The sequence below is a fragment of the Cupressus sempervirens genome, chromosome 6 (assembly GCF_028749045.1).
Source record: "Cupressus sempervirens isolate cs-2001-9-10 chromosome 6, ASM2874904v1, whole genome shotgun sequence".
Classification (NCBI taxonomy): Eukaryota; Viridiplantae; Streptophyta; class Pinopsida; order Cupressales; family Cupressaceae; genus Cupressus; species Cupressus sempervirens.
The window spans coordinates 207,469,950-207,497,351 of record NC_143123.1 but is presented as its reverse complement, the minus strand read 5'-3'; the positions used below and the strand labels follow the sequence as shown (position 1 = coordinate 207,497,351).

At 32.7% G+C, this 27,402-nt stretch overlaps 1 pseudogene; it reads left to right on the top strand.

The window, feature by feature from the left end:
- The window catches only part of LOC149551971 (aspartyl protease family protein 2-like), a 58,621-nt pseudogene extending 31,629 nt beyond the window's left edge, over positions 1-26,992 (top strand).
- Positions 26,993-27,402: the final 410 nt, after the last annotated feature.

The window sequence follows — 27,402 nt, the reverse complement described above, 5'->3', positions numbered from 1 at the left end:
TGATGTACCTATTATGATTAATAATGACTTAATTTACAAGCTTACTGGTTTGAGCAATGAGGGAATTAATGCAATAAATGAGAAGAATGTGAAGAAATCGGTAGAGACGAACCTAAAGAATAAATCTATTGGAAGAAATATGAGACTAGACATGATAACTAAGATAGAAATAAGACTGATAAGTAAAATCATTGGTTACAAAATGAATTACAGTTCAAGACTGAATTTAGTTCTTGCTAGATTTATCTAGGTAACCTACTTGATATCATTGAAAAGGGAAAAGGTGAACATGTGTGAAATTCTAAAACACCATTTGTTAACGCATTTATTCTTTCAAGTAATTAGAAGATTCCCTAGAATGCCTAACCATGAATGGGATAGTAACAATTTCACAATGAGCACAATTACCTATCACTACAAGAAACATTCACGAGACAAGATGACATAAGATATTTCAACGATGATGAATTCTTTTCAAGAAGCTTTGAAGAAAAGGTATAGGATACCTCCACCTTTGGTGGAAAAGTATAAGAATTTCATTTGTTTCATGGTTGAAATTGATGTAACATGCATGGAGGTAGTTGAACCATGAAGCAAGTTAATTGATCCTATGGGATATGAAACAACTAAGGAGTTGATAGAGGGTTAAATGAAGATAATCCTAGAATCTAAGAGAGATGAGGAGTGTCCTAGATGGGGCACTTATGAGGAATAAGTGAAGGAAGTTCATAGTGAACTTCAAGGTAAAGAAATAAAGAAGAGAGTGGAAAAGAAGATTTATACAATTATTAAGAGAAGAATGTAAGGAAGCAATGGGAATTTCTCTAGAGATGAGAGCAAGTGGTCAATATGAGCTAAGCCTTTAGAAATTGATTTTGGATTAGCACAAAGTGTCACAGTCATTGGACCATCAGCTAGTGCACCTTATGCAATAGTATCACAAGTACAACTATAGATTTTGCCAAAAGTTCAAAAAGAAAAAGACGAAGAATATGTGAGCATCACCAAGGTTCAAACAGTTACCCCCCCTAACACTAGGAGGTTTGCGAGGTTAATTGAGGTCAAACATGAGCAAATGGAATCTCTTTCACACAAATAAACAAAATAAATGACAAGTGGACCAGAAAAGAAAAGAAAAATATTATATGGTACACATAGAAGGAAGACTCTGGTAATTGAGTATGAATTAGGTTAATCTAAAGAAGAGGAAATAGAGACAAGACATGCAAAGAAAGTAAAGCTATAGGTGAAGGTACCTATTGGAAGGAAGCATTGGAAGCCTAAGGTAGAAACTCTTAATGTTGCAATCATAAATAATGGAAAATTGATATTGTTGAACAAGTTTAATGATTTGTATGATAGTATGGATAGACTATAGTTAGAAAATGTTGGAGTGAGACATATGATTTTTCCAAAGAAAAGGTTTGAGGATATATGGAAGCAGATACCTAAAGATTTGTATTATAGATTAATAAATAGAAAGAGAAGAGTGATTGATGAAGATAAGAAAATTAGAGAAAATACGGTACAAAAACTTTGTGAAGTGAAGAGTAGTGAACACCTTGAAATCCTAATCAAGGGTATTGAGCCCTTACCGAGGCATAAACAAAGATCAATTTTAATAATGGGAGGTAATTATGAAGAGATTAATGAGGAAATTGAAGAAGCAATTGTGAAATTCATGACCTCTGTACCCAATCAAGAAGAAGAGAGAAAAGATTTAAGGGGAAGAATCCCTATAATTGTAGAATCAACAGAGAAGAAGGATAATGTGACACCTTCAATTGAGCCATCAACAACAACAATGGTAACAGTATCAGAGGCACCATCTATAAAAGTTGGTAAAGACACATGAATGTTAGAGTGTACACCACATGTAACCATTGGTAGTGATGCCATGAAGTGGACAATTCAAAAATAGTCTTGGATAAAATAGAGGATCCATTCAAGGATTACAAACAATATGATGCTGGCAATTTGGTGAGCTACACCTGTTCCAAAGATGAGGAAGAGAAAAAGAGAAAGAAGGAAAGAAGAAAATAAAAGGAAGAGACTAGAAGAAAGAAAAATTAGAGAAGAGGAAAAGAAAAGAAGAAGAAAAGAGGAAGGAAGAAGAGATGAAGAAGAAAGAAGAAGAAAAGAAAAAAGAGGAAGTGGAGGAAATAAAAGAGCTAAAATAAGAAAAGAATATTAAAAGAAATTAGATGACAATAATGCAAGAGTCAACATTCTTGTCACAATTTAAGCACACTAAAATATAGTTTGATAAAGTTGAATTCCAGAATGAAGCATATATTCTATTATAGACACCTGAAAAGATTAAATCTCCATTGGAATCAACACTAGAGAATTTTTCTGGAGATGATGATGACCAGTTAGGCTCAATATCATCTTTGAGTAAATTGTTTGAAAGGAACAAGAAAGTAAAAAGTATAGAAAAGACTTTGGGAGAGGTTTCAGAGATAATGCAAAAATTTATCTCAGTCAACGTAACATAGACAGATCCCATTTGAGAGAAAAAGAATTGATAAAAGCTTTTGATAATGATTTTACTCATTTATCAGTAGTAGTAGTGGTACAAACATAGATCAAGCATGATGCACAACTATTTTCTACATTGTGCACAAATGTTAGAAATGATTTGTTAACACTTGATGTCTGCATCAAGGAGTTAAGAAGATGCTTGACAGAACGAAGGACATTGTATGAATAGTACACCCTATCATACAATAGTGTCAAGGACATAAATGATGAGCTAAATGAGTTATAGAATTTGGTGAGAAAACTCCAACAACCTAGCACCAAGATTGAAGATCTTGAAGAAACTATAGCAATCATACATGATGATATAAAGATAATTAAGCTAAACAAGGAGAGAATATTAAAGAGGTTCTCGTTATTAAGAGAACACTTGACCTTGAAAATCGGCAATGTACAAAAACAATTAGATGAGTATCCTGTAATGAAGACATCATATGAGAAATTTGTGTATTCTGACCTTAATGCAGTTGAAGTAGCATCATATGGATTATGTGCTCTTCTCAGTATATCAGAGGCATTAAAAGGCATATAAAAAAAGGAGTTTGAGTCTGAAGTCAAACCTTACATATTGTATTTCCAAGATGAAAAACTCACACTAGTAAATTTAGCCCTAAATTTCAACAAGAAAATGTCAAAATTCTGACCAGAATTGGTCGAATAGACGACTAAACCTGTCATCAATATTTTTTAGTCAATTTTTTGTCACAGTAATTATGCATCAAAATTTTGACTCAAAAAAGGTCAACTTACTGACATGAGTTTCGTCGATTTTCTTAGTCCAGCCTGAACTCTTATTTCCTCATTTACGTCCATCTCTGGTTGAAATTTTGATGTACACCCCTTGACTTTTTAGAGGGTAAAGCCAAATGTTCGATGGAAAAAAATACCAACCGTCATCAAAATTGTGACCAAGATCCCTTTCAACTGTCATTGAAATTACGACCAAGACCCCTTAATTTTCTACAGTTGTACCATACATGTGACGGCAAAGGGAAGACATGTTGGTCAAAATTGAGACCAATTCTTGGTAGAAATTTAGATGAGCTGTGCCAATTATAGGAAAAGCTTTGCTCTCATAGGAGCCTTCTAAACTGCACAAAATTGGATTCTAAAGCATAATTTCTCGATGTGAGACTCAAGGTATCGTGCAAATTTCTACCTCCACAACATTGTTTCGTTCATATCACATGATTCATTTCATACAACACAATGGGAAGGAGGAAGAAATGTGCACGATATCCTTAGTCTCCACCGAGCAATTATGCTTTAGAATCAAATTTTATGTAGTTTAAAAGGCTCCTATGAGAGCAAAGCCTTTGCAATAATTGGCACAACTTGTCTAAATTTTGGTTCTTGAGACATCGTCGCTTGTGAAGACTGGAGGGAAAAATAAAATTAGGAAAGAATTATTTATCAGGAATGAAAGCCAATAACACTAACTAATCTCTATTTTTCAAATAAATAAACATGACAAAAAACTTACAATGCCAATCACATCATCATAAGAGTGCATATATAACTATAACCCCTTATTTGGTTGCTTGTTGATCAATTCCTTGGCAAGAGCATCTAGGACATAATATTAAAATGCAATCAATCACTGAGCCTATTTCTAGCAATTGAATTGTACTATACAAACAAAAATTGCCTTAAAATTGAAACCTCACCAGTTGTAGTTCATTTGCATCCGTAATGGCTTCACAAAAGTTGAAATCTTACCATTTGTCAAGAACACAAAAGGCACTCATAGTTCAGCTACATCAATAAAAGTAAAGTTATTTGAATGTGAAACTTCCACTTAATAGCTAGAAAAGCCATAATTCCTCAGTATACATCATCTTTGATGGAATGTTCATAAGTGAACGATTTTCTCTAAAAGCTCAAACTTATGCACAAAGAAGCACCATGCTCTTGAAGATATATATATACAGGTTACAAGACTGATATATCGAAAGGAGAATGGGGAGGACAAGAGACTATCATCAGTATCGATTGCGGAGTTGTAGATAAGTAAGTGATAAACATAAAAAGGTAGTACAAGGAACCATTTTCCATGTTCTAATATGATGAACTACCTTGGAGTTGGTTCTAAACCTTGATTGCTTAATGTTGGATTTGATCCAATGGTACCATTATCTGGAGGAGGTCCCACACCTCACTTTCCTACTGATTATGAAGGCTCAATGACATAAACTCCTCCTTCAATCATTCCAAGAGAAAACTAATTTGAGTCAGATAGATGTGATGCAATTACTAGAGGATAGACACTGCATGAAAAATCAAAGGATACATTTTGAGTTAAATCATAAAATATGAGAAGGTTATCACATGAATATACCACACTTGAAATGGGAGCAGATAGAGAATCATGAGGTGTCCACTGCATTACAAAAAAATGTGATATCAATTTACACTCATATAGAGAAGGTATCTTATATCATTAATACTTACTAAATTTGAATTCTAAATTGCTGACAAAGACTTACATAATGCAAACGGTCAAACTTAGAAGCATCATAAATAGCAAGTTGGCTCTCGTGAACAACCAACAAGTGAACTTGATCATGATGGAATTGTACTCTTGTATCCCCAACTGGTGGTGATGATCTTCCTATCTGCACTTGTAAAAATTTTGACTTTCATTTCTCCCATCTATCAATGCTCTAGAAATAGAGCTGCCAAAACATTGGCCAAACATTTAGTAATTTGAATCTATAAACATGTGAATGTACAAAATGAGATGGCAATGGATATACAAAATGAAGACAAACCTAGGCATTGGCCCCAAAAGATACCAATACATTCAAAGTGTGTGTAAATGCCAAGCCTATAATTTTCTTTTGGTGGCCTTTAAGCTTCATTTTTACCTGGTTAGTTTAAACAAGTTTTTAAAAGACACAAGTTAGAATATTATCACATTGAACAATGTCATCATATTGAATGACCCCAAATACTCTTCCTATAAAATAAACACCAAAATAGAATGAATAGAATGAGGACAGTTCACTTTGACCGTGTATAACATTTTTGCATCAACTTTGCAATTCATATTTTAGAATCTATAATCTCGATAGTGAATTAGTGAAAAAGAGAACTACCATGATGTATCATTTAGTATAGTGAGCTTGAAAAGAAACAAAAAGTCATGCTAGATCATAAATATAATTTCAGAGATACCTGCAATCAAGTCTTCAAACTTTCCAATTTAAGATACAAATTAAGACATTTTCATACATGAGTGTGGTCAGGTTTATAATGGATTGGACAAGATAATGAGCTAGAAAAGAGAAAAGTTATGATGATAGATAAAGCTATGATATTTAATTCTGAGTTTACAAAAATACACAATCAACTCAAAAAATGAAAATTCGGAGTGAATAAAGATTCTATTTATAAGTAGTTCACTTAGTGTACACTATTTTTCTTAGAATTTAATGAATTTCAAAGATTTTGATATGACTTCATAAATCTATTTTGCATCAATATTTATGAGTTATTAACAAGACATTATGGCAATGGCGCATATCCATTATCTATCACAATCAAGATAGGAAGTTAGAGAACACCAAAGTTGTGATGGTAGATCATAGAACATGATCTAAAATATTGATAGGAAAAAATGATAAAAATAACTGAATCTGAAAACAAATTAGGAAGTCTTACTTTCATGGTCTATAATAAAGATTTTCAAAGAGTTTGAACACCCATCAATATAATGAATTAAAAAAAAAAATCCTAACAATGGATTGTAAGAACATGGATCATACTCTATAATGCATTATTGAAACAATGATCTAGAAAAGACAAGGTGATAATGGATCATGGAATACGTTGACATGCAAGGAAGGAGGAGTGTGATATCATGTATATCTCCTGAAGAAGTGACTACAACTATCTCCCCTCATCCAAAATTCATGCCAAATAAAATAAGCATACATATATGTACATAAGCATAATCTTTTAGTTGGGTTGGCTTAACACCAAATCATACTTATTCATAAGCAATGTGTTCAAGTGTGATATTGAATTAGAACTCTAAGCAACATATAAAGCATGATCCAAGTTATTGAAAACATGATATTGAATAAATATGAATCAAGGTACACTTTTAACAATGCATTTAAACAACATACTACAATCAATGTACAATGCAAAATAGGTTCTAAGCATCATAAGAAATCCCAACTAGTACATTAAGGATAGAGATACTTCTAACTGTTAATAATTTAGTTGATGCATTAATTAAATCAAGACCCTATAGAACCTTTTAGGAACTTGTCAAGTAGATAGATGTCATATAGATTGAAATTCTTAAAGCTAAACATATAATTATATACACCCTTACAATTCTTTCATTTATTCAGTCTCATGTGTTATTTGTTAAGATAAATCTTATATTCCAAAATGTCCCAAATTACTTATACTAATACAGGGGCATTACAGGTCATTCTACATTTCCTCACATTCTAGTTGATAGTGGCATCTCCAATCCTCTCCTTTGGGAGCAAGTTCTCATGGTAGGGGATAGGTCATGGGCTCAACTGCTAGATTATGAGGACCTCCCCTTTTGGAGTCATCAATGCTTCTCCATAGGATATTTGGTTATAGATTATCTTTTTGCATGTCAAAGAGGCATTTTCACTTTTTGGAGGGACACAAATGATAATTATTTGATTATTTGTGCATCTAACTCTTCCTCTAATGACTCTCCATAGGGTAATGATGACTCCTCCCAATGTTATGGTTCTATTGAACTAGCCTTTTATGGCCTAATGGATCTAGCCCCACCTCTTGTTGTTGATGTCATCCACTCTAGACCCATGCAACCTTCTCTAAATGTTGTTGCTCCTCATTCACGTCAAGGCTTGACTATTGAGATAAAACATTGTCAATATCTAGAAATTATTATTGTTGATTCTCTCTCGAAATGGGCTCTTCCACATTCCTCTTGTAGTTGGGACCCTACTGAACTTAAGGCTTGAAATTTTCCAAAGGTGGAAAAAATCAGTATGTAGACTCTCACTCACCTTCCTAAATGATGGGTGAGTTGTCTACCTATTATTGATGTGGACTAGAAGTTGTGTACTAGTTTGTTTCTAACGATCTTTCTTGACATTGTTGTACATGTTGGAATATTTAGGAAATCAAGGATGTTGAGGCAGGAGGTAAATTTGTATCCAATTAGAATGTGGAGAGACAATCATATAGGTGGGGTTGTTCATGCATTCCCTAGTAGCAACCCACTTAGCACAATCATCATTTTCATCAATGCATTCATTAGAAGTGCCCATTTTAATGAAGTCATATACCTTCACATGTATCCATTTTGTAGCAGACCACTTCTCTCCTTCTATAATAGGATAGCTTCCATGCAGACTATTTTCATCAGTTGTCCCATTTGGCAGAAGATTGAAGAACATAATAGCATCACCTTTTCTTGGCTTCACTGTATTAAAAAAAAACATGAATTTCATTTATCACTTGTACTACAATCATCTCATAGATCATTTTAGTTTTGACTGTGAATTAGAAAATAAATTATATTGATAAAAATAAAGAATATAAGCTTCACTTCATCTTTCACCCTTAAGATTATTAAATGTAAACATGAATGCTTAGTTAGTGTTAATTTGGAGAACAAAAAAAAATCCAAAGTATTTATCACTGAATATCCACCTTTGGCACATTTTGACCAAGAACTATCTTTTAATTGGTCATCACTTTCTTGACTACCCAATAAAGATAATTGAATAATATTTGTAAGATCTCAATTACATTTTATGATATGGATTAACCACATAAAGTGGGTGTTTGATGCAAAGAAACTAACCTCTAAATAGGGAAAAATAGTCTCACCCCCCTTGATCACATCTGATAAATACATGAGCACTGTGGCAGTTCTATGACCACCCACCTCTTTGTTAAACTTATCATGGAAAAAATCAACATGAGGTTCATATTTTTGGCCATTTTCATAATGTAAAATCTGTATTGCCTCACCATTCTCTAAAAACACTCGTAAAAGAAATATTAATGAAAGAAACTTACACATGAGATCTTTTATAGTATTGAAAAAATTAGGGCTTATATTTTAATGAGGTCATTTCATGATTGAAATCTTGGTTAAATAAAGTGGGAAGGGCATGGGTTGAACTGGTAAAATTACATTCAATGAAACTAAGTAATGAATTTCTTTTTTCATAAGAAGTTGTACAAGATTTTACAATGTTATAAAAATGGAACAACATTTTGTAATCATCATCAGAATGATACAAGTTCTTTAAGATAATCTTTACCAATACATCATGAATTAGACTTAGGTTACTACCATTTTTCAACATGTTATTACCTTTTGGAAGAAAGGTCTAGGCTACTATTCTATCTTCAATCCTTGCAACAGTGTCATCCTAATAAAAATGTACAAGCAATGCCAATAAATAGACTTTGTAGAGGAGTAAACATAAGCCAGGAAAGATCTACTTATTACATGATCTTAATCAATATAATCTATAATATGGATGTTTGTTAAAGCCCAAGTGTGCTTAAAATTTCATCCAACTAATTTATAATGAATAGTCTCATATTTTTCTACATTTTAAAATCAAGCTTTGATTGATGGTTGAGCCCAACATACCTAAGATTTATTTAAAAACATTCCTGAGCTTGTTCAAATCTCACTCAGAAAACTCTTCCCTGATTCATTATCTACCACCATTGATTTCTCTAACTTGTCTCTTGCCTGAAGTCAACATTCTTGACTATAAGGAAATATTTAATAGTGCAAAGGTCAGCCCTTAGCCCCCTTACTAGAATGCTTAACTAATGAAAAGTATAAAATTAACCAAAACAAATCAATGTCTCAATAAAAAAAAGCAAACACAAAAATAGTTAACCAACTCACATATTCTGATTCATACTAAACAAGAGGCTGCTTCTAAGTCTTTGGAATTTGGTGGGGTCTCCAATAAGCTAGGGATTGATTCTTTGTTATTGTAGTAGTGCTTAACACTAGATTTTGTTAGTATATTTATTTTATTTAATCACACTTACAATTTTAATTCTAATTGGTCCTCCATACATGTATGACACTTGTTCATTCAAGTAATCACCATTTAGGAGTTTTTTTAAGTAGATTTTTTAATTTCATTTTGATAGCTAATCTTAGGTTCATGGGAGTGGACTCACGACCACTCATTGAGTATTGGGTTTGACTTTTGATTAGATCCAATTACTCTTGTCATATGCACTCTCCTCCTTTAATTATTTAATCCATGGATGTCTTTTAGGCTCATTTCATTATTGTGCTTCTTATTATATCTTTACATCTTGCAGGTTTTTATAGATTTTGTGTTCTTTATGATCATGGTTCAGGTCTAATTTTGTTTCCATACTTTGTAAAAGATGGGATCTTTACTTTAGTTTCTTATGTTTCTTTTGTTTCAATAATAGATATGAAATATAATCAGAATAAATAAACTTCATACAATTAAATTCACTAAAAAATTAATCAGAGTAGGTTTAGCAATGGACAAAATTCTGTAGTTGAGTGAGTTCTAAGTTGAAGTAGTATTGGGATGAGTGCCCTTGGCCAAAGTCTTAGTGCTTTACTAGATAGATTAGTGTTAATCGCTACTCGTGAAACATAAATCAATGAATTTGACTCAAAAACTACACAATTAAATCATAATACAATATCAACAAAAAATTAGCCTCTAAATAAAGATCCCCTCTCAATTTCAAACCCCTATAGAAATAAGATGATCTTACAAATTTATACTATCCTACTCTACAAGGGTTTTAACAAAACGGCTAGAAATTAATTTATAAAAACAATTGAGGTGAACTAAACCCTTATTGAAAACTCTAAAATTTTATTTTAAACACATTGACACAACAATGACATTCCCTTTATAGTCTTAGATGATTTAACAAGAGAAATGGCTAATTTCTTTTGCATGAGCATTAGGTAAATGAAATTAAATCCCATTAAATTGAGTTAGTGGGCATAAAGTGTTATAATGACAGGAAAGTGTAATTATTAGTATGTAGAATGACAATCCAACAATAAGGCAACTGATAATCATTCCTCCTGCAACAATATGAAGAAAGTTTTCTTTATTATAATTCAAATTAATACACAGTAAATGTCCTTATAATAGTCTATATTTAGGACCTAACTCATACCATTAGAAGTGGTCTCCTACCAAATTTGTCCATCAACAATGCACCTATTGCTATCTTTGGCACCTGCAAAGCACCACTTTCTAATTAATAAGACAAACGTGTTTGATCATTGAGAGGAATTAAATAAGATACTCTTATCTGGAATTGACCATTGTTGGCATCTGAACTATAGCAATTGCAACTGATGTCTAACCCAAAGAATAGCCTACAACAAAGTCCAAATTAATAATATTACATTAAAGTCCAAAAGTCTTTTGACCTCTTATGAATTCCTTCTGCCTATAGTTTCAACTTGATATTACTTTTTATGATCTTGTTGTTTCTTTATTGTATGGGTTTGAACCCTATCCCACTTTATCTAATCAGAACAGTTATATTACATCTAAAATAGAAAAGAACACATTTATATCAGTAGAAATGAAAGAGAAACATCTAATATCCTAAGGTAGCTTCTCACCAGAAGCCTCAAAGATTGCACTGGTGTAAAATATAACACCATTGATTCCACCAATTTGTTGGCATACCGCTAGGCCAACACCAACCTAATACAAAAAATACAATTGTTAAGTTGTAAAGGATGACTGGATAAATAATTAAGATTCAACAAACAAAATTTCATCAAGTACAATACATATTATGAAGTTGTAAATGATGAATGGATTATTGGAAGGAACTATGGATGAGTAGATAAATTATGGAGAACCAACAAATCGTTGATTATATTGCTTACAATGACAGCATGAGCATAGTTTCTATGAAACAAATCAAGTATTTTGGTCTTGGGAAGATTTTCCAATGCCTTTATATATTCCTGTATAATATATTCAATAGATTGATAACCTAATATCAGCAGCAATCAACTATTTTTTTTAACATCCTTATTGGAACTTATTAGCTCCAAAGTTTTACTCAAATTTCAGCTTGAATTGAAATTGGAAGCTGACCTAGTTGATACCGGTGAATGAAAAATATATATATTTCTAGAACAGACAAAGATACGCACCAGGATTCCAGTTGCTTCATATGACACATCACATTGGCTTCCCCTAAGAGCTTGCAATGCTTCTTTAAAATCTTTATCATGACCAACGTTTTCCTGGAATGCATTGACAGCAAATGTATTAGAAAGAGCACCACATTTTGAACATGTAGGGTTTTTTTAATCAGATATTGTACAGCTCTTAGATGGCCATTTTAAAACATCTCACATTAATATGAAAATTGAGCATGGAAAATAAGACAATTTTGACTATTTAATACTTTTAGTTTAAAAAACAAGTCATAAATTATGTTCTTATAGTAAAAGAATACTTTGACTTAAGAAAAAAACTACACAATATTAAAACATGACATCGTGCTTTAAAAACTAAAAAAGTACCTTTAACGAAGAACTTCATTTAGACTTGCTAATTGGTTGTCACTATTAACTATAAGCTTATCTTTAAAGTTTGAGCTTCACTTGGTTTTGAGAACAGTTTAATATTCTCTACTAAACAAGGCCAACCACGTGAAGGTGGAAGCTCATTTTGCCACTCCCCCACACCCCCCCCCCCCCCTCAACATCACTCTAAATTCCCCATTAACATTTAATGACATTCATTCATTCATCCATTTTTGAAATATAACATTCAATCATTATAATCACATGATAACATTCATTAACACATAAAATTCATTAACACGCAACATTCATGAATAATTCATTAACATGCAACATTCAAGAGTAAGTCATTCATGAATAATTCATTAACACAATATTCATTAACACCCAACATTCATGAATAAGTCATTAACACATAAAATTCATTAACACACAAAAATCATTTCTTTTTGGCTTTCTTGTTGTTTTCTTTTTTCCATGAAATTTCTAAGAGGAATATCAATGTCATCATCATCCCCCTCCTCTAGTAGTTCTAACGCATGTCTCCTTCTCGTTCGTTGAGGAACATCATGAGGTTGTTGCACCAAAGGGGGGTCCGCTGCAATAACAAGTACTTCATGAGTTAAGTTTACACCAATTTATATTAGTGAATTACGAGTTTTTATTTAAGTAAAAGAACTATAAATCAAAAAAATAATTTAAAAGAACAAAACATAGATTTTCTTTACCTAAATGTGTGACATGAGCTACCTGTTGATCAATCTGAACATCCTCCAGCACTCATTCATCAGCACGACATGATTGATCTATATCCTCTAAAATATACACAAAAAGGTTACACCAAGTTCAATTAAAGATGTTAAATTGTATTAATAATTACATAATTAATTTTAAATAGAAAATGAGAACCTTCATGGACAATATGAGGCACATCAAGGGCTTCATGATGCGGTGTATGATTTGTGTCATGATTAGCAGGCTACATTGCAATGTCATGCACATTATTATCAAATAGATTGTTTCTTAAGTATTCAATTTTTAATATATTTTTTTGGCATATTTACCTATGCGCATGATGCAAGAGACTGTTTGGTTGGGGCAATGGAAGCTTGTAGTAGGCGTTCAGCCACAGCTGCATAGCCTTGCTTGAAGGCAATTCTTTTGTGTTCTTCTGTGGCCTCCAAATTAAAATCAGCACCCTGCATTTTTTTATTAATTAACAAATTTATTTGCATTTTATAAATACTTTTTCTCTGCAATTCATTTACTGCTACTTACAACTCGAGCTTTGATTTTAGAATATCCCATAGAGCCAAGTTTGTGCTACCCAACCTTTTCCAGCCTGGCCTTTGTTTCCTTTGATGTGGCCTACAACCTATGAAAAGTTTGAAATATGTTAGATGATATAGATATAAAGATTAGTACTAATTAGTGCATTATTACATTAATGTACTAGTAGTTAATACTATTGCATACCTTCTCACACTTGTTGGTGTAGTTTCTCTTCAATCATCTACCCATTTCTCCTTTGCATCCAAAATGAACTCATTCTATTCGCTCACTATAATAAAGGGACGATGCTTGTACTTCGGGTTTAGGATGAGACTCTTTCTATATGAGTCCCTCACAACCTTAAGATGTTTGCAAGCTTTTTGTAACATTTTCTTATGATCAAAAATATTATTACCAAACTCATGCTCTAAATCTTTGATGAGCTGATCTTTTAATTTTTTATCTTGAAAGTTCCACCTTTTAAGAAAAAATACAAAATTGTTAGATATAGCTAGTAAAATAAAAGACCCAAATGAAAGGAAAAATGTTGCACCAATTAATGATATGAAAAAAAAATAGTGGGATAAAATTAGTTCACTTATGATGTTCCCCCTTGTACGTATGGAGGGCTCGAATATTTGCAGTGTGAGGTCATAAAGCTTCCTATAAATTGTATTGTTTCCTGCAAAAAATGTCATGGGATAATCAATCCAAAGCTTCTTATGAATAGGTAAATGCATATTACAATATAAAAAATAATTATTTAAAATACCTAGAATCTTAGGACATTTTAAAGGCATCGATTCATCATTGTCAATCAATAATGATGTCTGCATAGCTCCCATGCTAGAAACACGGGTAGCTCTAGGAAATGATGGTGAATTATCACCAATACTTGCACTATGATCTATCTCTGGCATAGAAAATGATGCATCTCCTACCACAAAAAAAATAATCCACTATGTGATGCACCCAAGATAAAAGTACAAATTATCAACTCATAATTAACACAAAACCAAATATAGAAAAAAAAAAGATTTACTAGTTGGATGTCCCCTTGTTGCCGACATTGCTGTCGACAATCTCATATGGACGTCTGTCGACCTCCTAGGAGTCTCCTACACTTGATGACTTGAACAATAAATTGTTAACAAAGACATTCTGAAATAATAAAAGTAAGAGTTAAGAAGTTTTTGAATGTTCAAAATTAAAAATTCCTTGTAACTTGTGAACTAAAAGATTATTTTACTAGTGGCAGTCGGAGCTCTGCTAGTACCCGGCCTCACCGCGTTGTCCTTGACTAGGTTTTGGATCAGTTGCCAAAAAATCTATAACAAGAACACATATTACATATTTTACTTCACAACATAAAAGATTATAAAATATAAATATTTATTGAACTTTTGTTATAACTAAAGATTCATTACTGCTTACTTCATAACGACGAGCTTGCACTCTCAAATCAAATAGCCTCTTCATCATCTGCTTAGATGGAATATTTGCTTCATCCAAAGTTCTCATTATTTCTAAATTAACTTTTTCTATTTTTTTCTTCAACATTATTGTTACATTGGGAGTTTCTGCAATATCATCATCAAAAGGGGTAGCTAGTGGCTTTGTACCTACTGCAGGTGCTTTTCCCTTATCCTGAATATCAGATTGTGAGAGGAATATTAGTAAAACTATCATAAAAACTCAAAAACCATAAATAAAATAACGTATTAATATAACATTTTTCAACTATCTAATTTTTACAATTTCAATAAGGTTTACCCTTGCTAAACAATGGGTGGGAGCATTATCCTCGTGGCCTCTATCATCTGTCAGATCCATATTGTCCTGTCACAAAGATCAAACATAAAAACTTCAGCCAACTGAAAGCAATAGACAGCAAAAAAAAATCATTAACAAAATGGTATATATTACTTACAACCCTCATAATAGTAACTTTTTTTGTATCTATGCAATTTAAATGGTAATCTATTAGCAGTTCTTCCCCTGCACTTATTGATTTTATTGCACAAACAAAAACTTCATTCCCCTCATGCACCTCAAATATGAATTGGGTTGCTTACTAGTTGAGGAAGGTCACGTACTATTTATAAAACCTGCAATATTACCTATTTCATTTGGTCTCCCATCAATGTACATAGCAAATCTTTTACTTTGATCATTTTCTTTCTATTGTATATAATTAGTTGATAGTGCATACCTACGCATACTTTTTTTATATCGAACAATCTGCATCCAATCATTGTAATTGTAACATGGACTGACATACTTGAATAATTCGACAACTTTGTTGTAACATACCTTTATCCCATCCATGCAAAATAGGCCCAAACCATGTAATGAGGATGGAAAAATGTGATATATCCTCTCATTAACACAAAAATTTGTGTTAATTGGAGGTAGCTCATTGGTTACCCGTTCTTTCTCAATGTGTGTGTAATGAAAGGACACCTTGATGTCACCTTTGGTCTCATCATCATAAGAACATGACCCCCCATTAGCAAGGAAAAATTGCATGTGTTTATCAAAAACATTTCTAATCTTTTAACCTCTAGTTGATCTCCCTATTTTAGTCGTACTACATTTAGAGCTTTCATCTACCATTTCCCTCATTCGATGTAGATAGATCTAACAAGTACCTATTTGGTGGCGCCTGCAATCCATCAAATGGAAATATGATAATATTTAAATAATATATATAGAATAATCAAGTCGTGACTCATACGTGTAGTTCTTCCTTGTCTATATGTGAGAGATATAAAATGTAGTAAGTTGAAAGTGATTATACAATTATATTTCTATACAAACATTCTTTGTCTATATATACATTATATGATTATATAATATGTCTATTTATAACATACGTGTTCAATGATAAACAAGAAGAATATAAGAAAATTATGTCTATTTATTGACTTATACCTGTTGATCCATGTCACTATGAATGATCTAGGCCAAAGGGGTGACAATGTCTGTAGTCAATTGACTATTTGCAAAAAGGGTGATAATTAGACACAATATAAACAATGGTAATTATAAATAATATATGTTGTAATCATTAGAATTGAACAAAATAAATATGTTATCATATTACCTGCATATGTTAATCATTTATCTTAAGTTAGCGAAAAATTACATGATACGTGTATGCTACAAATAACTTAGAAGACAACATGAACAATATGCAACATCATAAACATGAACAAATTTACCTTATATATGGAATGCAAGATCGTAAACAGAAGGGGTGACGATGTCTGTAGTCAATTGACTGTTTGCAAAAAGGGTGATAATCAAACAGAATATAAACAATGTTAATTATAAATAATATATGTTGTAATCATTAGAATTGAACACAATAAATATGTAATCATATTTCCTGCATATGTTAAACATATATCTTAAGTTAGCTAAAAATTACATGATACGTGTATGCTACAAATTACTTAGAAGACAACATGAATAATATGCAACATCATAAACATGAACAAATTTATCTTATGTATGGAATGTAATATCGTCAACAAAAGAGGTGACAATGTCTATAGTCAATTGATTATTTGCAAAAAGGGTGATAATCAGACACAATATAAATAATGGTAATTATAAATAACATATGTTGTAATCATTAGAATTGAACACAATAAATATGTAATCATATTTCCTGCATATGTTAATCATTTATCTTAGGTTAGCTAAAAATTACATGATACGTGTATTGTACAAATAACTTTAGAAGACAACATGAACAATATGCAACATCATAAACATGAACAAATTTACCTTATATATGGAATGTGAGATTGTCAACAGAAGGGGTGATGATGTATGTAGTCATTGATTATCTTCTTCTTCTTCTTCCTCATCATCGCCATCATCATCATCATCACCATCATCACCATCATCATCACCATCATCATCGCCATCATCACCATCATCATTTCCATCATCATCATCACCATCATCATCACCATCACCATCATCATCATCACCATCATCTGCTTCTTCATCATCTTCAGTATCTTCTTCTTCCATAACATTATACTTTATCGACCTTCCTCTTGGATCATGTCTAACAACAAATGACCAACCCTATTTATGTGCAACCTCTAAGTAAAACACTTGCTCACATTGGCTTGGAAGAACATAGGGCTCATCTCCAACTAGCTCAAATGACCTTGTATTAATCATTATAAATCCATTATCATGTTGAATAACCATTCTATCTAGATCATTTTGATTTAGTCATAACCTATACCATTTGACGATGAATAGAACTAATTTGAAGAGGTTAAAGTTGCACTCAATTATATCATCCAAGATGCCATAGTATTGATTTTGAGATTGTTGAGGATGTATGTCATTTCTAGATGATATATTGGTGACCTCAAAAACTGTAGTTATCCCAAAATCACAAGTTTTCTTTGTGTCATCCAACTTTTTTATGTGAAATTTGTGGCCATGATAGTACATAGCTTTGTGGTGCTTAACCTACAATTTTTGAAGCGTGCATAAATTATTTGCATCCTGAGTTGATATGAGACATACGTCGAGTTAAGATCACTAATAAATTTCTACATACCTCTCCACCTCTTAAACCCTTTACTAGATCAAATACCATCGGCGTAACATTGGAATCTCCATTACGATGAGCTTCTATAACCAATGAAGCAACACCTTCCCATGTTAATGAGCAACCATTTTGTTGACATCATTCAATCCATACCGTCATCCAATCAAGATTCTTCACAATATACAAATATATTGCATCCCACTCTCGACCACCTGTATCAAAAAAAATACACCAATTATAAATAACTTATATTGAAGATTTATAAGAATTAATTAACTACAATAACATCTTATATTTACCTCTCACTTTCCTCGATCTACCTTTTCCCATCAAGTACTCCCCTTTGAATATGTTAATTGAGTTGGGATCTCAAATACGATCTACGTGGATCTTTGTTGCAAATTTAAGAAGATATTCACTAATTTAAACCATGGTCTGGTATACCATATATCCCTCCACCATAAAACCCTCAAGATGTGCTCTCTGTCAAACCATAGGTCCACACAATTTAATCTCCTCAACTTGATGTATGAGGTAGTGTTCTTGTGCATTGAAAAAACTTGGAGGTAGACACTTTTGCATTTCACACATAAGAAGAGGAATTTTTCTCTTCCAATATTTAATATCTTCTTTATTGATTTCTTTAGATGACAACCACCTCATGTATTTTCCAAGATCATATATAACCTATTTGACATTGTTGGCGAAGTGGTGTAGGAGAGATAGAGGTAAAACGTACTGCAATATTTGTAAAATGATCTTGTCAATATTTTATAAAAGAATGCAATTAAAACTACATGCAGTATAAAAATATATAGTGAATACAAAATAACATGAATTACCTTAATAAATGTATGCCAATCGTGTGTTTTCAAACCTGGCCCAATTTCACTTTTCTTTGATATGAGATTGTTTATGTTCACAGAAAATACTATGGGAAATCATATTTTTTTATGACTTCTTTTATAGCATTGCTCTACTACTCTAACAATAACCAACTAAGGGCACTTGTATCAATCTAGTCTCCATTGTTATTTGATTGAATGCCATTTTTCATTGCATGGTTGGATTCTTCAATGTCACTACAAGTTTTGACAATTTGGTCTTAGTCACACCTTCCATCCAAGATTTTCCATAATGCCTCTGTTAGATTCTTTCCAATATGCATAGGATCAAACAAATGCACAATTGAGAGTTGCTCATAGTATGACAACCTAGTAAATTGTGTAGGATAAATTTTTAGTCCTTTTGGAAGTTGGTCATTGATGCCTTGATGACCTTCACAAGCATCAATTACATCATCAATAAACAAAACACAATATCGAAATATAAATTTGAAACAAAAACCATCAGATGGAATGACATTACCTCGATGATTTATTTTATTGTATGCCAACTTTCATAGGCAAGGTATCATTCTCTATGGATTTTACATAGTCTCTTCTTTCCCATTGAAAAGATGTTTTTCGATAATTTGGTACTTATGACTTCTGTGCAAAAAGTGTCTATTCTCATCGAACACCTACTTTCTTAAACTTTTTGAATGATGAGATTTCATCTTTGGACCACAAACTAGACATGCAAATTTTTCCTTTGTCTGAAGACCTACAAGATCATGTATAATTGGATTAAATGTGTTAACTTTGTGTTGTCACTATAACATACCAAAAAAGAGGTGTTAAGAAGAGAACATACCACAAAAATGTGTTAGCCCAGGGGTATCATGTATTGCCCATACAAGCATTGCATGAAATCGAAATTGTCTTTGTCCTATTGGTCTACAGATGTCATACATAGTAACCCCATTCCATAACACCATCAACTCGTCGATAAGGGGTTCAATATATGCATTGATATCTTTAACGTGGTACTTACTTAGTTGAATGAACAAAAACATTACATAATTATTATGACCATTTTGATGGATTAGTAATAATAAATTAATTTAGATGAACATTAAATCAAAAAATACGTGGAACAATTGGTGTCAACATTATCTGCTCTCTCTTTATGGAAAACCAAGGAGGTATGTTATTGTTGATAACAAAATAGGCCACACCGAGTAAGTACATCTCATCTCTCCAAAAGGATTGACACCATCTGCTACCAATAAAAGCTTGAGATTACAAGGTTATGCTTTAAAGTGTGGCAATTTTTTCTCTATTTCCTTAAATTCCAAACCATCTATAGGCATTCGCATAATGTCATCTTGACTTCTATTGCATGCATGGTAATCCATAAATTGTGCCAAGGTATTGCACTTGAATAATCATTGCAGACGTGGAATAATGGGAATATGCTGAAGAACCTTGCGAGGCACCTTTTTTGTTAATTGATCTTATTGATATCTACTAGCATGAAAAATAGGGCATTGTGTGGCAAATTCATGTTGCTTATGATATATAATATGATCATTCAAACATGCATGTATTGTTTGATACTCTGTTCCAATATCTTTCATGATGGCAGATAATTCTCCGTACGAGCGAGGTAGAATGTTTGATGGTGGTAACAAACTCTCACCTATCAACCTATGACCAAAAATATAATTTTTTAATTTCAAGAATATTAATTGTTACATGAACCCAATGTTAATTGTAAGGGAAGTACGAGTAAAATAATGAAAGAAGATGACATACCTTAACATACATGTCATTGCTATGTTGGATAAACCATTCATAACCTTCAAGTTTGCCAGCAACAATATAGCGACAAGAAGAGTTGTTTTGGAGCCTTCATATAGGGACTCATGTGCCTTCTCAAGTATAGGTACATCAAGCTCTGTGTGAACATAATCATCATCATCATCATCGTGATCATCTTGATCATCATGATCTTCATCATCTTGGTCTTCTTCCATGGTATCATTACCTTCTACCTCAATATTCACACCTCCATGTTCCCTCATTTGGAAATCTGCACTCTCTAAATTGTCATGGTCCATAACATGAAACTCAGGGACATTGACCTATATGAAAATGATGACCTTATATTAGCCATGACCATGGTGTCATCATCAAATAATGTCTTATGTAATTTATAAATTATTAAAATACATACCAATGGACGATATTCATTTCCCCCTTAAATGTGACCATGTTGCCTACAATGTTCCTCAGCTATTTTTATTAGATATCTTCGAGTCTTTAAGCCCTTACAATTTTTGCAAGGACAGTAACATTTTCCATCACCTTTTCTTTTTAAGTTAGACCACAGTCTAGCAATTGTCTCCCTATTTTTTTGTGTGTTGATGTTGTTAGACACAGTCTTTCTTGAATGGAATGACTCATTGGTGGAAGAAGGATGATTTGTTTGCAACCTGCAAATGGAGTAGTAAGAGGAAGACGTATATAGAAATGAATACTAAAGTGAGACAGATAGAAAGAGGTATAGATAGAGAGATAGATTGATAAAGAGATAAAGAAATATAAAAAATGAAAAGAAACAAATACTTAGTTGACCTTCCATAACTCTACCTCTACATATTGCAATTGCTACATACAAGAACTTCCTGAGAAAATGGGCAGCAGTAGCCAAGAAGGGAATAGGAGAGTCCATTTGGCTCAAGAGGAGGATGCACAAAGTGACCAAAAGGCAAGAGGAAATGCTGATCCAAAGAGAGGAGAGTCTCTAATGTTCAATAGAACCCTGCTAAAGACTGTCATAGAGCAAGAACCTCCCCAAAGAAAGACATTATTCAAAACTCTCTGCAAGGTAAGAGGTAAGGTCTACAAAGTTATTGAAGATTTAAGTTCAACTGATAATATAGCCTTAGTAGAAATGGTAGAGAAGCTTGGATTGAAGAAGTTGCCTCATCCTAACCCTTATAAGGTTTCATGGCTAAATAAGGAGTAGCAGGTCATAGTAAATGAACAAGTTCATGTTCAATTTCAAATAGGGGAGTACAAAGACAAGATTGTCTATGATGTTGCAAAAATGGATGCGTGTCACCTATTTTTAGGTAGGCCCTGGCAATTTGATGTCAATTCTAAGCATGATGGAAGGAGCAATGTTTACATCACCTCCAAAAATGGGAAGTTATACACAATGAGACCACTACCAAAAGATAGGAAGGAGATCCAACATGCATCTAGTGTGATGATAGTTGGAGAGAAGGAGTTTTTGAAGACCCTCAAGGTGAAAAACACCCCTTGCTTTGCCATAGTAGTAAAGCCAAAACTTGGAGAAAAAGGAAAGGAGTTAGGTTTGTGAACCAATTAGGAGTTAGGACATATTTCATTGTCTTGCAAAATTAATAAACCTCCAGGGTGAACCAGAAGGGAGTTCAAGCCCTACAATTCTATGCCCTCAAAAATCTAGATACTTTAACTCTGGGGTGCCCGTTTCTTTATAGGTAGATGCAAAGGATAGTCGGGGAACAAAGGATGGTCCGACCAAGAAACTTGCCCACATGCTGGAGTGGGGTCAGCCCAAGATAATTTTGGAATCTTCAAGAACCTAGTAAAGGATATCTAGAAAGGTGAAAATAAACAAGTATTTTTATAGCTACAAAGGAGGAATCGAGAGCATTATAAATAATGAAGAAACTTAAATCCATACGGCTTCACCACTATTTACAATTTGACCTTTCTGCATATGAAATATGACAATATACAAAATTTCCAATCACATTTTCACTTTAAAAAGAACACCAAATATACCTTTGGTACAATATCTTCTTCAACTTCTTCACTATTGGATTCTTCAGAACTGCAAGCTCCTGTGCAGAAAAAAGATGAGATGTACTAAGTAATTTTTGATGGGCAATATTTAAACAAATCAACTATCAAAAAAATAATTTATGAAATTCAGTTGCTTTATTATGTATTGAAGACTTGGCTTAACCATGGAGTACCTCATCAAAAGGGTCATCCTCACTTGATTCTTCTTTACCATTTTTTAAATCTACAACTGACCCATTCTTCACTACAACTAAGTTATTCTTTCCCAAAGCAATTGGTTTTTTATGTGTTTTCTGTAATGCACTTTGAATAATATTAAACACAAATTTCTTATCTCTGTTTCAAAAAGTACAAAAAAAAATTATAAAATGAAAAATGTCATGATAGTATAGCAATATTTAAAGATAAAAAACAAATATCTATTAATGTTATGCTAGAAAAGTACAATGAATGTCTTCATCATTTAGAGAGCACCAATTTTTTTGTTTGATTTTCAATTTGGAATAAGGCATTTCAATTAACCATTTGTTCACTATTGAACATCAAAATTCCATAAGCTTGTGATTCCACTGAAACATGATTTTGTTCTACAGATAATTATCCACAACAAAATGACTAACCTCCTCAGAAGAAGAATCCTCATGCTAGAATCTTTTGCTGGCAGCTTCTTTGCGATGGCAAGATTTTTGCTTACAGGATGCCTCACCTTTATCTATAGAGCATTAACACAAAAATGAGTACCATAAAGTCAAAACATATGTTGTATTATCAATATGATCCCAAAAAGCAATAGAATAATTGGTATTCTTCAGATCTGGTATTTTTTTCAACATAAATGTTCTAGTTCCCAATGTGTGGAGGTAAGAGTTTGAGGGAACTCTAGTCAAATCAGGTTTGAGTCAAGATTTAGGGACTGTGGTGTTGCAAGGCCTGAGAGGTCAATCATTTATGAAATTTGATCATTTGTAGTCATCTCATGACTCTGGTGTGAGTTTGGAGAGATAAGGATAGCAGGTGTGATGTCACTTATTAAATTGATGAATTGTCATGCAAAGATGTGGGGTACAGTTATGTATAATCCTATTGGTCTATGGTAACCATATACAATCCTTTGCTATGTTATAAAACTCTTTAAAAAGGGTATTAGGAAGTGTCTTTAGATTGTCAAAAATTTTGAGGAAAACCAAAGTTGTCCCCATTCCAAGCATGCAGCAGGACTGATAGGTAGGGTATTGTGCATTTGAGCCAAATTTATAGAAGTTTGGTATTGTCTTAGAGTCTTAAAGATCCTTGTGCCAGTTAATTGGGTGTTTAAGAAACCAAGTCAGCATCTAGGAATATTGTGATAGACTTAAACAAGTTAATTCCTTGAAGAATTTAAAGTTGTTGATAGGTACAAGTATCTAAGTCTCTTAAGTTTGCAACTATTATTGTGTATTTAATACCAACCACCCTTCCTCTGCATTAGTAGTTATCATAGAAATTGCTCTAATTTGATTTCTAATTGTTGGAACACAACAACCTTTAGGAATCTATTAGGGAACTATAAATAACTTGAGGTCAATATGAAAGGATCTTCTATTTTTGGAATTAATCCCTAGGTGGATTCAGGCATACCCAACAAGGTGGCTTAATGGTTATAGGGTTTGGATGGAGGAGTAGTTTGATTGGTTTGTGCCAATCAAGGATTGGAGTATGTATAGAAATATCTAAAGGTATAGTTTCCAAGAACTAAGAAAGATTTGAATCTTTTTGTGTTCCTTTTGAATCTGTGTAAGGCCCGTGAATAAGTAAAGTCTTAAAACCCTTGTAAGTAGGCTATTTTATAGGAATGAGTTGTACAGAGGGGTTGAAGAACTAAAACCTTGAAAATATTTAAGCTCTCTAAAACCATAACTTAATTGGTATCTTCTTGAGTTTTTTTTGAAATATTTTCAAAATGGAAAATTTGGAGGCCTAATTAGGGCAAAAGGCTACTAGCCCTAAAATAAGGGTTTGAGGAGATCAGTAAAAAGCCATGGAATTTTGTGAGAAAGAACACTTTGAACCTAATCAAATAGACTTGTGTGGGATCCCTCCACCCTACTACAGCACTAGTGAAGTCCTTGCTTAGTTGAATGGATCTTGATGCTTTGAGTCTTGCATCTTGTTAAAGTGGAATATTGAAGTAGGAGGATTAAGTAAAGAATTATCCTAGTGTGTGGTCTTGGAGTAAACCCTAAGAAGGCTTATTAGTGAGCCTTGTGAGGTCCTAGTAAAGGTTAATTAGTATCTTCTTACCATTACAAAAAGTTGACAACTATAAACTTCCGACAACATTCCATACTTTTTTTGGCCCTAATTCATAGTTGTCAAATTATTTTTGTAAAAAGAGAAGCAGTCAATCTATTCAGCAAGAGAAGAGAGTTAACTAATTTACTTCATTTCTTTACATTATTTATAAAGATTGTAACTTCCAGATATATATGAGATTGTTAATTTCTTAAGCTTTAATTTTGTTGCTTTATGTGAACTCTACTTTACAGATTCTCAAATATGATAATAAAAGCATTCAAATTTGATATGTGCTTCAATCTTTTAGTGAAGCTTTTAATACTTACCTCATAGCTGCTAGAGGCTTTGGAGGTCTTTGAGCTCCCATTTCTATCTTTTTCTATTTTAAACCTTATGAAGATAGTGCAAATGTATACACTTCAGAGAAGTTGATGGAGGTCATCTGAATTATCAAATTCCTATTAAAATGGAGTTCAATTTATTACGATATAAGGTAGTTGACTTCATGTGAAAAATGCATCTATGATGATAATAAAATACTTAAGAATAATTCATTACAAGTAGTAATATAAGAAAGACAATAAACTTATAAACTATAAATCTCATATCAACTACAAATTATACTTACTAAATAGTGCAGAGACAATTCTTCTATAAATTAGGTAGAGAAAGCTTTTGAATAAATTATACTTTGAAACAAGGAATCACCATTTGGCCTACAATATACACCAAGCATCATCCACTCCTTGAATTTAACACAGAGATTAGTAGAGGAGAAGCACTAAAAAGGAAAAAAATAATTCCATATTAATTGCATAATACTTGCTACCTAGCATAGAGGAAGCTCTTTTGGAAAAGTTCCATAAACCTCAATTAAAACTTTGTGAATGGCCCATTTCATACTGCATAGACTCCTTCAAGTAAAAAGGTAATCAGCCAAGTTGATTTGATAAAATGCACCATCGATTATGTACAAATAAATATAAGCCTAAGATTTAATATAGAATATATACAAAAGCCAATATAACTCCTATTAATTTAATAAATATACTTACCCATTAGTAATCTACTTGTAAAGGAAAATTCCATATAAATCCTGGATTAACCTTCTTTGCAGGGTATTTGTCAAGTTTTACGCCAGTACATTACTATGCACCTGTCTGTCAACTAGTTTCTCCTCTCTCAAATTCTTCATGTAATTGCACAAGGATCCATATTTCATGAATGTTTTACCATATCTATGCAAATCTCCCTGATAGAACTAGGATCTTCTCTATGGAGACTGAAACACTCAATACAAGCTTAGGGGAGAGTACCAGAATCCCCAATGTGGCATTTAGCTATGGGATTAAAATCTAAGAACCTAGTTTTATAGGTTAAGCATTTGTTGGAAAATATTATGTAATGAGGTTGGGTAAGGGGCCTATTTTATTCACCTCACAACTTGGTGAACTTGTTGGAATAAAACTTCTTACTACTTGGTGGACTACACTATTTCTCCCCCCACACAAGTTAATTTATATTGGGGCAAGCACCATTGAGGTAGTCATTGAAGAAATCAATGAGCTACTCTCCTTTTCTAAGGAACATGTTTATAGAGACATTTTACTACATTGGGATAAAGAAAGTTTTTGTTGATGAGGTTCTTCTTCCCATCCATCCCAAGGTTTGGAGTATTGATGTTCAGGGAAATGGGAGAACTATCATTGATTTTGGCACCACCTTGACCTATATTGTAGAGCCTACATACCAGATAATCCTTGCAACATTTAGAATGACTGTTGTATTTGAGAATAAGACTTGTGTAGAGCTAGTTTGATCTATTATTCAATGTCTTAGGTATTGCTAGACTGTAATTACCAAATCTTACAATTATTTTCAAGGGTGGCACAATATTTAATTCTCCTCCTTTAAACTATTTCATCAATGTTGTTAATGACAAGTGTCTGACATTATAGGGTGTCTCTTATCTTATTGTTTTCTTTATTCTTGGTAAGATTTTGTAGCAGAGCTTTTTTTATCATGTATGATAGGGAATTTTCTAGACTTAATTTTACTCATATTGATGTATGATAGGTGATTTTTGTATGATATATATGTGTAGCAATCATGTTTCCATGTGATCTGTTATGGTAATCATGAACTACTGTCAGTTCACTATTGACATTAGGAGAAAAATTGTGAAATCATAGTGTCCTAAGACAATTCCTCTATCAAGTTTAATGTTAGATCAAAGGCATGACAATAACCTCCATAACAATATAGTAGATTACTTAGACTCCCAAACACACAACTCAAACCACATAGAAGAACTCATAATGTATACTTCAAACAAAATATCAGAACCAGCCCATCATGTAAACTAACTAAATCGAGCAAAAAATGAAAGCAAAGTCTTTTTAGGTGTCAGAAGATTGTTCAGCCACTATGATGGTCCTACATCACTAAGTCACAAGTGAGCTTTATGAAGCCACTACAGGACC